Source organism: Lissotriton vulgaris, chromosome 3_1 (assembly GCF_964263255.1).
Source record: "Lissotriton vulgaris chromosome 3_1, aLisVul1.2, whole genome shotgun sequence".
NCBI lineage: Eukaryota > Metazoa > Chordata > Amphibia > Caudata > Salamandridae > Lissotriton > Lissotriton vulgaris.
This window is the reverse complement of record NC_141689.1, coordinates 1,832,420,443-1,832,435,866: the sequence shown is the minus strand read 5'-3', so window position 1 is coordinate 1,832,435,866 and position 15,424 is coordinate 1,832,420,443.

Sequence of the window (15,424 nt, the reverse complement as noted above, 5' to 3'; positions counted from 1 at the left end):
AACCCGAACCTCTAATTGCTGATTTGCCCGGTAGAATAATCGATTTAATGAAGACTCTGATGCCAGCATTGCGTGTTAACTGGGACAAGTTGTCCGCATACCGGCAGAAAAAGGACGAAAGTGTCTCCGACTTTTTCACAAGGTTTGAAGAAACTTTCGTAGATCACAGTGGTCAGGATATGAGCACGGAAGGAGGACAGAGACTATTTGTTGATAAATTTGTGCACAATCTGTTACCAGAGCTCAGTAATAAATTGAAAGATTCTGAAAGTGCGTGGGCTGTCTCTACGACTACGCAAATACTTGCAACTGCCCAGTATTATGAAAATAGGGATAAAGAAGAGAAGGAAAAGTCAGATAAGAAAACGAAAGATTTAAAAACTAAAGTTCTTTTGCAGCAAGCATATCCGCCCGCACGAATCAGACTAATACACAGCAAGGGCCATATCAGAGGACAGATTATGGTTCTCAGAGACCACAATACCAATGGAATCAGTGTGCTTACTGCAAGAAAGAAGGTCATTATAAAAATGAGTGTCCAGTATTAGCACAAAATAATGCTGCAGCAGCTCAGAGAGGTCGTGGTGGTTCTATGCAAAATTCTAGAGGTCGAGGACGAGGTGCTATGCCTCCACAAACAAATGATCGCCCTTCTAATTATTTTGATCAGCGAAATGGACAGTCTGCCCAACAAAATAGATCTCAACAGTACCACGTTGAAGACTACTGTGAAGTTAGTGAGGAATTTCAGCAAAATGAGTACTAGGACAGCCATGGACAAAGAGAGGGAGTAGTATCAGTTCCAGTAGATCGGAGTGGGCCTTATGTCGCAGTAGCAACATCAGGTGTAGTCGAACCGTTTCTGTTGGATACTGGTACAGCAAAAAGTTCTATCATTCATGCGAAACTCCCTGGCGCACCTTTGTCTGGCTTAACAAATGTTTCTGTAGGTTTTTCAGGCGCCCCTGTTTACAACCCCGTATCTGGTCCTTTGTCTATTTCTGTTGGACCCCATCAATTGAAAGCACCCTTGATTTTGACGACTGGTTGTAATGAAAATCTGCTTGGTTTAGACTTGTTAAAACGCCTGTACGCGACATTGTACTGTTCTCCGGCAGGAGTACAGCTTACATTGGGTAAGAGAATCATCTCTCCAATATACTTGTCGATGGATGCGCTCCCACCAGAGCTGCGTTCTCTCCCTGATACTCTTTGGGCGACTGGTCCTAACAATGTAGGTCTCTTAGAAATTCCACCATATGTAGTCACTTTGAAAGCGAATGTCAAATTTCCACGAATCCCACAATACAAAATCTCTAGTGAAGGTGAACGTGCGCTTTTATTGATTGTGCAAGATTTGATCAAGAAAGACGTAGTAGAAGAAACTAGAGGAAATGTCTGTAACAGTCCTGTATTGCCAATTCTGAAACGCACTGATCCTTCAAAGCCTCCAGTCTATAGATTTGTAATCGATCTTAGAGAGGTTAACAAAATTGTGATTCCGCAGTTTCCTGTGGTTCCAGACATTACTGCATTGTTAACGTTGATTCCTGCTACAGCCACATGGTTTTCAGTTATCGACTTGAAGAATGCCTTTTTCAGCATTCCGATAGCCGAGGAAAGCAGAGATATTTTCGGCTTCTCTTTAGGAGGTCGAAGCTTCAGGTTTAAACGTGCTCCACAAGGCTATTGTGAGAGCCCGTCCATCTACAGTCAGGCATTAAAAAGTCAGTTAGATTCCTTTGTACTTCCTCCTGGTTCTGCTTTAGTGCAATATGTCGATGATCTTCTAGTGGCTGCAGATGACAAGGAAACTTGCAAAACAGCTACAATTTCCTTATTGCATCATTTGTCTAGTTTAAATCACAAGGTGTCACCTTCGAAAATGCAATACTGTTGTCAAGAAGTGACCTACTTAGGTAATCTCTTGTCAAAGGAGGGAAGAAAGTTGACCCCAGAGAGAATAAAAGCAATTACGCAGATGAATGTTCCTAGCACACAGAGAGAAGTGCGTGCCTTTTTAGGTATTACCTCATACTGTAGGCAATGGATCCCAAATTTTTCTCTTTGGCAAAACCATTGGTGGCCTTGACTGGAAAAGGTGTTCCGAGTCCGGTGCCATGGTCTGCCGAATGTCAGCAGAGTTTTTCTGAGTTATGAAATGCACTGTGTTCAGCTCCTGTATTGGGTACACCCGACTACAGCAAGCCATTCACGCTCTATGTACACGAGAGAGAAGGTTGCGCGTTGAGTGTTCTGACGCAAAGATTTGGTGACAAACAACGCCCTTGTGCGTATTTTTCATCAACATTAGATCCGGTAGCCAGAGCGTTGCCTAGTTGTTTGAGAGCTACAGCAGCAGCTGCAGCGTCCATTCGACAATCTGCTGGTTTGGTGATGAACAACATGCTAGTAGTCATGGTTCCTCATGCTGTGGACACACTCATGAACCGAACCAAGACACAGCACCTTACCAGCGCTAGATTATCAGGCTACGAGCTGACACTGCTAGCGAGTCATATTCAGATCAAAAGATGCAATGTATTGAATCCAGCAACATTGTTGCCGACCAGTCAGGAGTCGAGTGATTCGGAACCACATGACTGTTGTTTCAGAACCGAGGAAGAGATAAAAGGACGAATTGATCTTAAAGACACTCCGTTATCAGATCCAGATGGCACGTTGTATGTTGATGGGTCTTGTTTTAAATTGGGGAATGGTGATGTGACAGCTGCTTACGCAGTAACGACTTTGAGTACGATTGTGGAGACTGCAAGAGTGAGTCAGAATTCTGCCCAAGCTGCAGAATTGATCGCATTGACGAGAGCGTGTGTTTTAGCTAAGGGAAAGAGAGTGAATGTGTTCACAGATAGTCAGTACGCGTTCGGCGTGGCCCATAGTTTTGGCCGTTTGTGGAAAGAGAGAGGTTTCATTACGTCCCATGGGACTAAGATTCAACATGGTCAGCTAGTTAATGACTTGTTGGAATCTCTAACCTTGCCGACTGAAGTTGCGATTGTAAAGTGCAGTGCTCATCGAGCAATCACGGATGATGTTGGTCGTGGAAATGCTTTTGCTGATGAGACCACTAAACAGACAGCTAGAAATATGATGAGTAGAATGTATGTTGCAACGTCTGCAAGATGGATTACTGAGTCTGGAATGTGTGAGGATACAGTGGAAAGTGTGAAAGAAATTCAGAAAGAGGCGACTGAGGAGGAAAAGCTTGCATGGAAAGAGAATACGGGTAAATTGGACTCGAGTGGATGTTGGATTGATTTGTCAGAACAGCAGCGTTGGATGTTGCCTGATGCGTACGTGCTTGCAGTAGTAACGATGGCGCATGGAGCAGCGCACATCAGTTCTAATGGGATTTGTAAGATGTTGGCTCCAGTCTGGAAGAATGATGGGATTAGTAAGTGTGCAGAACGAGTGGTGAGAAATTGCATGATATGCCTGATGCATAATCCTGGCAAGGGAATCCCCACACCCGCTGGTCACTTCGCTCCTCTTTCCTGCCCCTTCGAAGTGATTCAGTTAGATTTCATTCACATGGATCGTTGCAATAATCTAAAGTACGTCCTAGTGGTAGTCTGTGCTTTTTCTAGATGGATCGAAGCCTACCCACTAAAGGACAATACTGCCTTGTCCACTGCCAAAATCCTTCTCAAAGAATACTTCCCCAGATTCGGCATGCCACGGATTGTATGGTCAGACAACGGAAGTGAATTTGTAGGGAAAGTTATGCAGAGTGTGTGTGCCGGTTTAGGGATAAAACAGAAGTTCCACAGTGCGAATCACCCCCAGTCTGCTGGTTTAGTTGAGGGTTACAATGGCACCCTCAAACTAAAACTTGCTAAGATACAGGCCTCCACGGGTTTATCCTGGCCGGATGCACTACCTTTGGCTCTGTTGTCCACAAGAGCGACTGTACATTCTCGAGTAGGGCTTAGCCCTTATGAGATTGTATTTGGTCGACCTGCGAATATTTGGGGGGTACCTAGACCGAAGGAGTTTAAGCAGCTGGAATATCCAATGTTAATTGATTACCTTTTCGACTTGACTGCTAAATTGAGTCTTATTCACCAACAGGTTTTCGATGCATTGCCAAAGCCACCGGAGAGTCCAGGTCATCAGCTGAAACCCGGTGACCAGGTGGTCATAAGAAACTTTGGACGGACGAGAAACCTCCAACCCAAATTCGTCGGACCATTCCAGGTCTTGTTGGCAACGAGGACTGCTATACGTGTGGCTGGCAGAAAGAACTGGATCCATGCGACGCACGCTAAACGTGTACCCCTTCCACTTCCTTATGACAACTGGGTGAAAAGAGGAATCGGTGCTTCTGAAACTGAACAAGTCGCCAGATTCGTTGCTTTCAGCGATGCAGAACTGATCACTGATTCACCGAACTCTGACTCCCCTTCTGAAACTGCACCTTTGAACTCCGAACATTTGTCCTCTGCATCAAAAGAACATTTGCCATCTGCGAACTTGAACATTGCAACCCCTGCTGAAAATACACTGTTTCCGGATCAAACAGCTCCAGGAAAATTGAGATACAACTTACGATCTCACACAAAGGACAAATAAAGTAGGAAACTGCCTATTTTACATGTTTGAATTTTAATACATTGCCTCCAGCCAGGAAGTTTGCTAATATTTTGTATTGTCATGTTGTTTTAAATTGCCTTGCCGTCTGGGTAGCCGTAGGGTCGTGGCTGTGTGCCTAGTTGAATCTGCGGGGGTCAGACACAAGGTCGATCTTTCTGTTAGTTCTGGGAACTCCCAGGGCTGATAGAGGCATTTTCAACTACGTACACATCATCAGTGGTCGCGAGCGGTTGTAGAAGATGGAGCTTCCTGAGCTGCACCGAGAGAATGTAATCTATGTTCGCAGAAATAGACTTTACAAGATTCTTCATAACAAATGTTTTCTGATGCAATGTGCAATTACGTTTTTGATTGTTTTAATAACGTTGGTGGGTGGAATCGTCTTTGGTGTCCATTTAATTTTTACACCGGTAACAACTACAGTACCTCCCCTTGATCCTGTTTCTTCTACTGTTGCTTCTTATCATTCTTTTCACTCGTTTCCTGAACACGAACAAGCTCGACGCTCAGAGTTCATAAATAACACTTTTGTACAACTCTTGCATCAACACCAACTGGTAGTTAACACAACAGACTGCTGGGTATGTGGTTTGATACCACATACTATGGATAAAGGCATTCCCTATCTGGTCTTGCCTTTTAGCTATAATGGATCATTTCAGGCCTTTCAGACTATTTTTGTCTATGCCCTTGAGACCTATCCTCCGCGTCCACCACGTTCCACTAAATACAACTCTGCCAATAAAGCTTTAGTCAAGGGAATCATTGACATGATTAAAGACGTCAATAACACCCCATCTTACCCTAGAGATGAATTACGGGTATATCTGAGTTGGAATTCTACGGAGTATCGCATTAGTTTGGGTGAAAGCAAGCGTAAGAGCTCAGCTCCAGTCTGGGTTGTACCTCACCGAGGTCAAGTCTGTTTGCAAGGTAATGGGAGAAATCCAAGAGCTCAGCTAGGGAAGAGTGAGTGCGTTGAGACTTAAGTGTATCCGTCTAACTCTTCCCCTGCCTTTCTGACTGCTAGAGGTACCTACTTCATTTGTCAGGATAGAGCGTATACATGGCTGCCTGCTGACTTTTCAGGTTCATGTTATATTGCTCGACTGTTGCCTCCAACGTACACTGCTTCCCCAGATTATCACAAGACCAGAGTAGCAAGAGGTGTTTTCAGCGAGGAAGATACCGCTGGTCAGGAAGCTGGAGACTTCTTCAAAGGTTTCCTTCCGTTCTGGGGGCCTATGGCCAATAGTAGAAATCTACGTCAGCTAACACGGGTAGTTGAATCTACTATTACAGAAACTGCTGGTGCCCTTAGTAACTTAACAGCTGAGCTCCAGGCGGATCGTCTCATGACGTTGCAGAACCGTATGGTTCTAGACGTAATACTTGCAGATCGAGGTGGGGTATGCAGAATGATCCAATCGAGCTGCTGTGTTTTTATTCCAAATAATGCTCCGACTGTATACGAAGCGATCTCTAAGCTACACAAGATTTCCGACTCTATTCACGTAGACAAGGGAAACCGGTCCTTAATGGAGTGGCTTTGGACTCTACTATCAGCGTGGGGATGGAAGGTTCTGATGGTCGTTGGTATCATCCTAGTATTCCTGTTCTCGTGCTGCCTTATTATCCAATGTGGTCCCGCTTTGTGTAGTCTCTGTGCTGCAACCTGTCTTAGAAAACCACCTGCGTTTGGAGACAAGGTGCGAGAAAGGATGATGATGCAACAACATGTCACTGACCTCATGAACATCGAAATAGACTCTGACATAGACTGAGTAATTGCCTATGTAAGGGCAAAAGGAGGGTCTGAGGTTCCGTGACGATTTGAACCCGTGTTTTCAACATTGTCGTAAACTCATAATTTCGGTATCAGTGAACCGCAAATGATCCATTTAGCATATCCTGGTGTTTTCGCTACGCTACGAGCAAGAGCACTCCTGTTATAAGCACATTTCTGATCTACCCATGGCATCCATCTTAGATTACGGCAGCCATTTTGTATTCTTGCCCTCACATAGTCAATGGACACGCAGTGACCTCTTTCACCTAAGGACACGTAAGCTTTAGCCGGCGATTCACCTTGCAAATGACACGTGCACTTTAGGTCAGAAAACTCTGTGGCCGCATGACTCGGCAGAAGCTGCCTCCCCAGCCTGAGGCCAGTCCTGCTATACTGGTTCTTGTGTTCGTGGGCCTGATCATGATTAGGCGGCCGAAGCTGGTAGCCTTGCCCATTTACGACCCACAAAGATCCCTTATCCTGCTTTTCTATCTCCTGCACCTGGCTCTGCTTCTTTCCTTCTGGGCCTTTATTAGGGGGAGGTAACGAAATTTACGATGAGGCGGTCCGGCTCTTGAATGAAAAGTTGACATGGGATTATGATGGAACAGTGGGAACCCCTCGTTCGTAATGTTTTGACATCAGATATTGTTGACGATTGTTGTGTAACGCCAAATATTTCTTGTTTAGGACACAAGGGTTTAGAAATGTACTAACATGTAAAGAATTTGCCCCAAGCTGAAAATTTAGTATTTAAGGAGCAACCCACTTTGTACAATTCGAACAGGCTCCTAGATTCTGCCCGTGTGTAGTTTCTGTGACTTCTGTGTCCCTGCAGTAATAAACCTTTGGTCTTTGACGCCACCATCGAGAAGCCCGTGTTTCTGTTTATTTGTGCACCGAGACAGGTAGAACTCCGGGGTCTTCGGGTGTTATCCCTGACACCTCTGGACGGAACCAAAAAGTCCAGAACTCCAGACTTTTGAGACAGTTTCAGCGTCTCTCCATATCTATTTTTTTTAATTGCTCAGCTACCCCTAAGACAGGCCATTTTCTTTTTTCTCCTGCGATGCGCTGCACTTCAACTCACTCAGCGGAGCATACTGTCAGTCCTATTAATTGTCAGTGTTTCCTTCTGGAAGACTCTTGTGGACTGCAGAAGAAAAACTTTGTGGCAGTTTTTAAGAGATTTCAACATCAGTATAAAGAAATTTACTGGCATCATGCAGAGCACCAAAATGTTGTTATCCTGGGATTTTAAACTGCTTTTCTCTTGTGAATTGATTACATACAACTCCTGTGCATTCATATTTTAGTGCAATCCATTCCCAGTTGACTGTTTATTTGTCTTAGCTACATAATTGAGTATAGCTATCAGTCAGTAAGTGGATATTTGACTGTATGGTGGCTTATTTTTTTCATATTTAATTGGCAGACTCAAATCGCTGCAATGTATTACTGGAAGGCCTTTTGGGTGTTGTAGGCATCTTCAGGGTAATTGTTTTCCATTGGCTACTAACATGTCAGAAGAAATAACCACCGAACTATCACCTATTAAGTCCACCTCACTCCTTAGTTTTGAAGATTGGATGGAAGAAATCAAACGTTTAAAATCATTGTTGTAAAAATGAACAGTACCATTTGGAGATTTGATGAAAAATTATCTAATCTTGAGGCTTGAGACACAACTTTTAAACAAAGGATCAGCAATGCAAAAGACATCACCATTAAAGTAGATATGATGTTGAACAAAAAGAAACAAGTTGAGGATTTGGAAAACCATAATACATGTAATAATCCATGTATTTCTGTCATACCTGAAAGTGAAGTAGGTTCAGATATAATATCTTTCCTGAGAACTAATATCCTCATATTGTTGGTTTGGTGGATAACTCTGTTCTCTATATTCTAAAAGCTAGTGTAGAGGCCCCAAAACACTTTCATCATCAAATTCCCTTCAGCCTAGTGGTATTATAATAATCATTCAACCACCTACATACTTAATGAGGGTCTTATCAGCGGCTAAACTACATAAGAAAATGCTGTGGTCTGAACACAGGATCTTTTTTTCTCTGGATGTCTCAAGAGCTGCAGATAACAGAAGTAAAGAATTTTAAGACATGAGTCCAAGCCAAAGGTCTATGAATGATCGATAAGGTCTAAACTATAGTTGTTTTTTTAAAGTAATCTATACAGGTACGACTACGACTTTTGAGTCCCCAAAGTGGCTAAGATAATGTATTTATCTTCACAAAGGGCATGCAATGAATGTTACACAATGTTTGCATTTAACTTATTATGCAGCATGTTTGAATAATAGGTTCTTTTATGTGATCTTCTAAAATTTGTGATTAAATGCCTTGTAATATTTATGTTTGCGCTCATTTAACAGGTGCTTTCTAAATGACAGTTTTGGGAACTTACATGCGTCTCTTTTCACTATTATTTGTTATTGTTCTTTGTTCTACTAGAATTGTCGCACCCTCATCCCCAATTTTATTTTCTGTACGTTTTTTAAAACATCTTTCTTAAAAATGTGTTAGAATATGATATATCTTTCTAGGTTCTGATATTCTTTCAATCTAATTATCTATGTCACTGTTTGCTTCTACATTTTTTTAGAGTTGTTTTAGGGCCATTGACTGTTCAAAATTTTTCTTTTTCAATTTTTTTTTCATTTAGTTGCATTTTCTTTTTACCATACTTTTTCACATTTTTAGGATTCCGTATTGAATCCTGCACTTGTCTGTTTTTGCAACTCTTATTTACCTCTCAGAATTTGTACATTGCTGGTATCACATTTAAAATTGTGAATGACTCAATGTATTATTATGACTATTGTTCTATGTCTCCTATTTCATTTTGTTTATTGTTTTATGATTTTATTTAATGCATAATATTTGCTTTGTCTCCTAAAATGGCAAAGATTAACATAATCCTATAAAACATTAAAGTTTTGTTAATAATTTGCCTATAACTAAGAGGCTAATTATGACTATTGGAAGTGCCAGAGTCCTGCCACCACCACAACCATACCACCAAGGGTCTCTGCTACCCTTCCACCAGATTACAAGTAATCTTGTGGTCTTGCAGGTGGGCGGTATGGGGGTCCCGCAGCAGTGGGCCTTTCAAAGGCATCAGTGCCTTTGAAAGAGGCAGTGCAATGGGAACGCCACACAGGGTTCCTGCACAGCATGGACTCAGAAGTTCATGCCAGGCAGAAACCTGGGTGCATGCACACTAGGGGGCACATGTTGTGCCTACCTGGATTCACACCTGGGCTGCGGGGGGCACAGGGGGCTCTCTAGGACCCCCCTTTGTTTCAGCATCGCCAACGTTGTCATGGAGAAAAGACCTCTCTGAAACCCGCTGTCTGTCCTGAAACTTGTAATATGCATGGCGGTGCCTCAGCGGCACCACCTGCATGTTACATAACTCCTGACCGCAGTGCCACTGTCAGGGAATGACAGTTCCCTGGTGGAGTCGGCATTTCAATTACAGTTGGACTGCCCAAGTCCTAACAGGGTGGATGGAGCACCGGTGCAGTCGAGGCTGAACCGCCACTGCTGTGCCACCACAGGTCTGGAGGTATGAGGACAACCAGACTCATAATTTGGCCCTAAGTGTCATATTGCAATGTTACAGCAAACTCATTGCAGATAGCGATTTTATGGTTGAAAAAGTGTTGGGTGGATCATGTATATCACTCCTCGGCTAACAATAGGAAAAATTGAGTAATTATTCTTTTTCAGAAGGTGTTGGAATTATCTGTACATAAACAAGAAATTGACACTAATGGTAGATATGGATGTGACTCTTAATGGTATAGGTTATTCATTTGTAAATGTTTATAGTCAAACAAGATGATGTTCAATTTGGGAAATCTCTTTCTTTAATGTTAATGTTCTGTGTTAATGACAATGTTATAGCTGGTGGGGATTTCAATCAATTAATGGACCCTATCTGGAAAGAATTTCATGTATTAAATATATACCTAATAAAATGAAAAAAGCTTTTAAGGTGGCAATTGCCACTAGAGGTTTGATGCTATTTTGATATCTGATCAGCTCCCTGCAATACCTGCTTAGAAACAAGATCTCAAAAGATCTAGTACAAATAGATACATATGTTATCATTTTCTTTTGTATGATAGTACTTTTATAGAAGGTTTTGAGAGTTCTACTAATGAATTCTTTGAAATTAACACAATACATGACTCTGCTTTTGATGTAATTTGCAGATTATACAAGGAGACTACTAGGAAATACAATATCAGTTGTTTTGCCAAAGCTGTTAGAGATCCTGTTTACTTTTAAAACATCTTAAACAGTTAGAGCATGAATATTATTCTTTTAATCGTAAGGATGCTCTTTCTTGTCTCATTATTTTATAAACAATCTCTTGTACATGCAGGCGGTACTCATAAAAAATCAATGCAAGATATTATGGCAGCTGTTATTTAGTTGGTGAGCAGCTTGCAAAAGATTAAGAAACAAATATGATTTATGATTTGTAAAGCACACAATTACCTGGGCGCATCTTGGCACTAGACTGAATTGTAGAAAGTGTGAAGGTGCAGTTTTCAGAGTTATTGCTAAACAATTCCACTGATGGGCTGTAAGCCTAAAAAAGCCTCTTCCTCTCCAAGTGGAATGCTTAAAGGAGGCAACCATCAATAGATTGGCTGAGCCAGAGTGTAGTGTTCCGCCAGGAATATACCACTCAAACTTTTTCGTAAAGAAGGAAGGGTCTTTTTCATAAAGAGTTTTATAGACTAAATAAAGAGCCTTAAAAGTGATGCGATGGCAGACCGGAAGCCAATGAAGTTGTCGAATAGAGGCCCTGGCTGATTGATGTTTCCAAAAGAAAACAAGCAGCTCATTCTGAATGGTCTGCAATTTTTTAAGCTGGCCCTTTGAGAGGCTAATAAAGAGGCTATTGCAGTAGCCCGGTTGTGACAGAAGTAGAGCCATGACCACCCCTCTCAGTAAATCAGCCGGAATACATTTAGCAATTTTCTTTAACATTCTAAGACAAAAAAAAGTAATTTGATTTGATTAATTTGATATTTCTATTTTACTTCACTGTCTAGTATAAAACCAAATATTTTTACTTTGGGATTTGGCTTGGGTGCAAAACCCAAGTCCGATGGCCACCAGAGAGGAGACCAAATGGTTGGATTGTTTCTGAATTAGATGAATTCAGTTCTGGAAGAAATAAGCCTAAAGCAGTGTTCTGCCATCCATTTGCTCACTGCCCTCATGCAGTAGTTAAACATGGCACCAACAGCGCTTACATCTTTAGCCAGACACGGTAATCTGAGTGTCATCGGCGAAAGATGTAGATGACACCCCAAAAGATTAAATCAAAGTAGCAAGTGGGGTGACGTAAAGATTGAACAAGGTGGGGGACAGAGATGATCCCTCAGGAACCCCATATGGGAGACAAAAAGAACCTGAGACAAAATCGCCAAGGGATACCGCTTGTTGCTGTCCAAAAAGAAATGATTTTGGCAGCACCAATGCTAGGTCTCTTATCCCTAATTCCCTCATACGGTCGATCAGTAGTTTATGGTTGACTGTATAGAAGGCTGCAGAGAGATCCAACAAAATCAAAACTGCATTGTCACCGCAGTCGAGAGATTATCACATTTTTGCAGTGACTGTAAGCAAGGCAGATTCAGTGCTATGATTTGCCCTGGAGCCAAACTGTGAATCATCCAAGAGATGATTGTCCTGCAAAAAAGAGGAGAGTAGACGGGTTATGACTTTTTCTACTTCTTTCACCGGAAAGGGGAGTCTAGCAATAGGTCGATAGTTGTTAGGATCAAGAGGATTGAGCATGGCTTTCTGTAAAAGAGGAAGCACTGATGTTGCTTTCAAGGTAGCAGGAAAAACACCTGTATCAAACATAGAAAAAGGTATTCTGCAATGATCTCAGGAGCCACATGAATAATATTGTGGGGGCCACAGGTCAGCAGGAGATCCAGCTTTAATCTGTGAATTGTGTTACTGAAAGGTTATTAAAATGCTAATGCGATTAGGACTAGAATGGGGTGCTTCAAGTGAACGGTTATTGTTTATAAAATCATTAAAAATGTTAAGCACTTGAAATGTGCTAGCTAAAGAATTACAATGACCTTGATTGATGCATCCTGTGTCTGTTCGTCTAGTAGTGGTCAGTTGTTTTATGGTCTGGAACAGAGTTTTTGGGACGTTATTGGCAGCTTTTATGTGTGATGTGTAGTAATAGATTTTGACCTCCAAAATTGATTGTTTATAACTACTTAGACATCCTTTGTATTTGTCTTTCTCCACTCTGCTATATTTAGCTCCTGTCTGCGGCATTCTCGTTTAATTAATTTAAGCAAGTTATTATACGAGGGCTGGGAAGATTTTTCATGAGATGTATTCAGACTTCTTATTGGTGCAATGACATTAGGAGCTCAGATAATCCAAGTATTATAGTCCTCAGCCATCCGATCTGGACTAGAATGCTTAACTGGGAGTGATTGAGTGAGTTCATAGCCTAGGTCTGCTGGTCGGATTTTTTTCCATGACTGAGACAACTGACGTCTATTCTGAGTCCAAGGGGGAAGGGTGTAATGTAAATTTAACTTCCATAGTATAACATGATGATCAGTCCAAATTAGTGGCCTGATATTGGTAGAATTAATGTTGGGGTTGTTTGTGAGAATCCCATCTATGGCTGGCCGCATGAATGGGACCATCTACTAATTGGGCTAGGCCGAGGCCTGCTAGAGTATCTATTGAGAGCTCTGTGTCAGTGTCCAGACAATTTTCCAAGTTGAAATTAAAATCCCCCAAGACTGTAAAATTAGTCTACAGGAGACAAGGTTCAAGTACTTGGCTGATTTTTCCCAGAAATAAAGTTTTAGACCCCAGCGGATGATAAATCAGGAGGTCATTGCACAAATGATCTTTAGAAACCTCAATATTAAAAATTAACGTCTCAGTACCATCAAAGCTGATAGGGTTAAACACTGCTTGCGGATAATATTTGTAGAATACTGCAAGCCCTCCTTCCCTTTTGATTGGTCTATTAAGATAGAAGACAGTGAAGCCAACTGGTGTGGCCACAATGAATTCAGGGCCAGATAGGCCATCTGCCCAAGTTTCTGTGTTAAAAAGCATATCTACGTGCTGATTAGAAATCAAATGAAAAGTCTTCAGATTATGTTTTGTTAATGATCTGGCATTGATAAGGACACAAAGCAGTGAAGACCCAACATTTTGGGGTTGAGTATTTCTCCCCAGGGTTTTGCAAATAGAGCTCTCCATAGGTGAGCCCGGTTTCTGGCTTATTATCTTACATGTGGGACAAGCTGGAAATCCCGGCATTTACATGTTTGCTAGTTTTACTGGGGCAAACTGAGGGCAAATACCTGCTTTATTATTGGGTTTAAGCTTTAATAAGTCTTCCCATGAGTAAACTGGAGGTTTTTTTTGGGGGGGGGGCTGACACAAAACAACTAGGGGGACCAGCACCTGGTGTCAGGTTACACTCCGCAGAATCAGGATGTAGCAAGAGTGGTCCACCTCCAGATCTTCCCAACACTCTGATGATATAAACAGAGTGTTCGAATGATCAGGCGAGGGAAGGAAAGGAAAGGAACAGTGGGGAATAGAACCTAAAATGACAAGACACACATTAACAGTAATTCACATATACATGCTACACTCATATGGTCTCACTAATAAATGACAGGCACCTTGATAAGTCACCATGAGTCGTCTGGCTTCTAACACACTTCAACAAGGTTCTTGCTCTCTTAATAACCTATGTGAAAAAAGAGTGTACTATGTTACTCCTATAACCTTCTGCAATACCACCACAAAACACCTTCAATGAATCCAACCTACTCTGGGTACTAATAGAGCCAACGTGCAAGCAGAAAGGAATAACTTCTTCCCTTCTACTGGTAATGGCCCTGTGTGCTGTAATGGCTTTTTCCTCCCCTGAATATTGGCAAATAATAATAATCAATTGAGGCAATAGTTTAATAGTCCATAGCCAAGTGCAATTTCCTCCGATTGATTCAAAACGCAAATTAGGAACTGGTAGGTCAGGTTACCTCACCTGACCTTCATTTTAAGTTAGTCACTCTCTATTTACTCAAAGTTCTCCAAATACGGTAAGACGTGGTGTAAACCACTGCCTTCCGCTCTGGCACCTGTAAATCCACACTATTTAATTGGTCGAAGGTACGACAGGAGAAGCCCCTCCTTCGTAATGGCAATGCGCAGCGTCTACCGCTGCATTCCGCTCACTCTTGTGCCACAATCCTGTTTGGTATTCGTGACGGTAATGTGTGGTGCCTCCCGCTGCTTTCCGCCCACTGACACAACTCAATCAATCCAGAAACGCAACGGTAATGCATGGTCTCATCCGCTGCGTTCCCCTCGCTCACTCCGCCGTAACAGCCGTCACAGCCGTCACAGCCTAGAGTTCTGAACCCTGAATTGGCGAGGCTGGTCCCCTCCGATAAAGGCACGCTGCTTTCAGTTACTTAGAACACCGTCCCGAAATGCAGCAAGAACAGCGTCTTCTTTTCCTTGTGTGTGTATCCACACACGCAGGTGCCGCCAGTCTTCCTTACTCCACCTGGAAACATAAAATCACGCACGACGTGTTGTGCGTCCTCCCTCTTCTTATGACGGATTCACTGCCATAAGAATCATGGGAGATGTAGTTCTATGGGCAATGCAGGTGCAGTACGCTAGCCCCTGACACCCGGCATGGTCCAGGCATGGACAGGCGTAGACGGGCTTGCTTTTGGCGCACCTTGGGTACACATGTGGGGTGCCCGCTGCGCACATTCAGTGGGCATCGGCACAGTAGTCGATTTTTTCCCGGAAAGAGGCGGCAGAGAAAAGCAACTAAACTTTCAACCTCCAAGATGGCATCTAAGGCATGAAAAGGATTACCCCTCCCTCCACTCAAACAGCATACAAGTGCTGCAGTGGACAGGGGAGGGGAGAGAGGCACACCAATTCACTG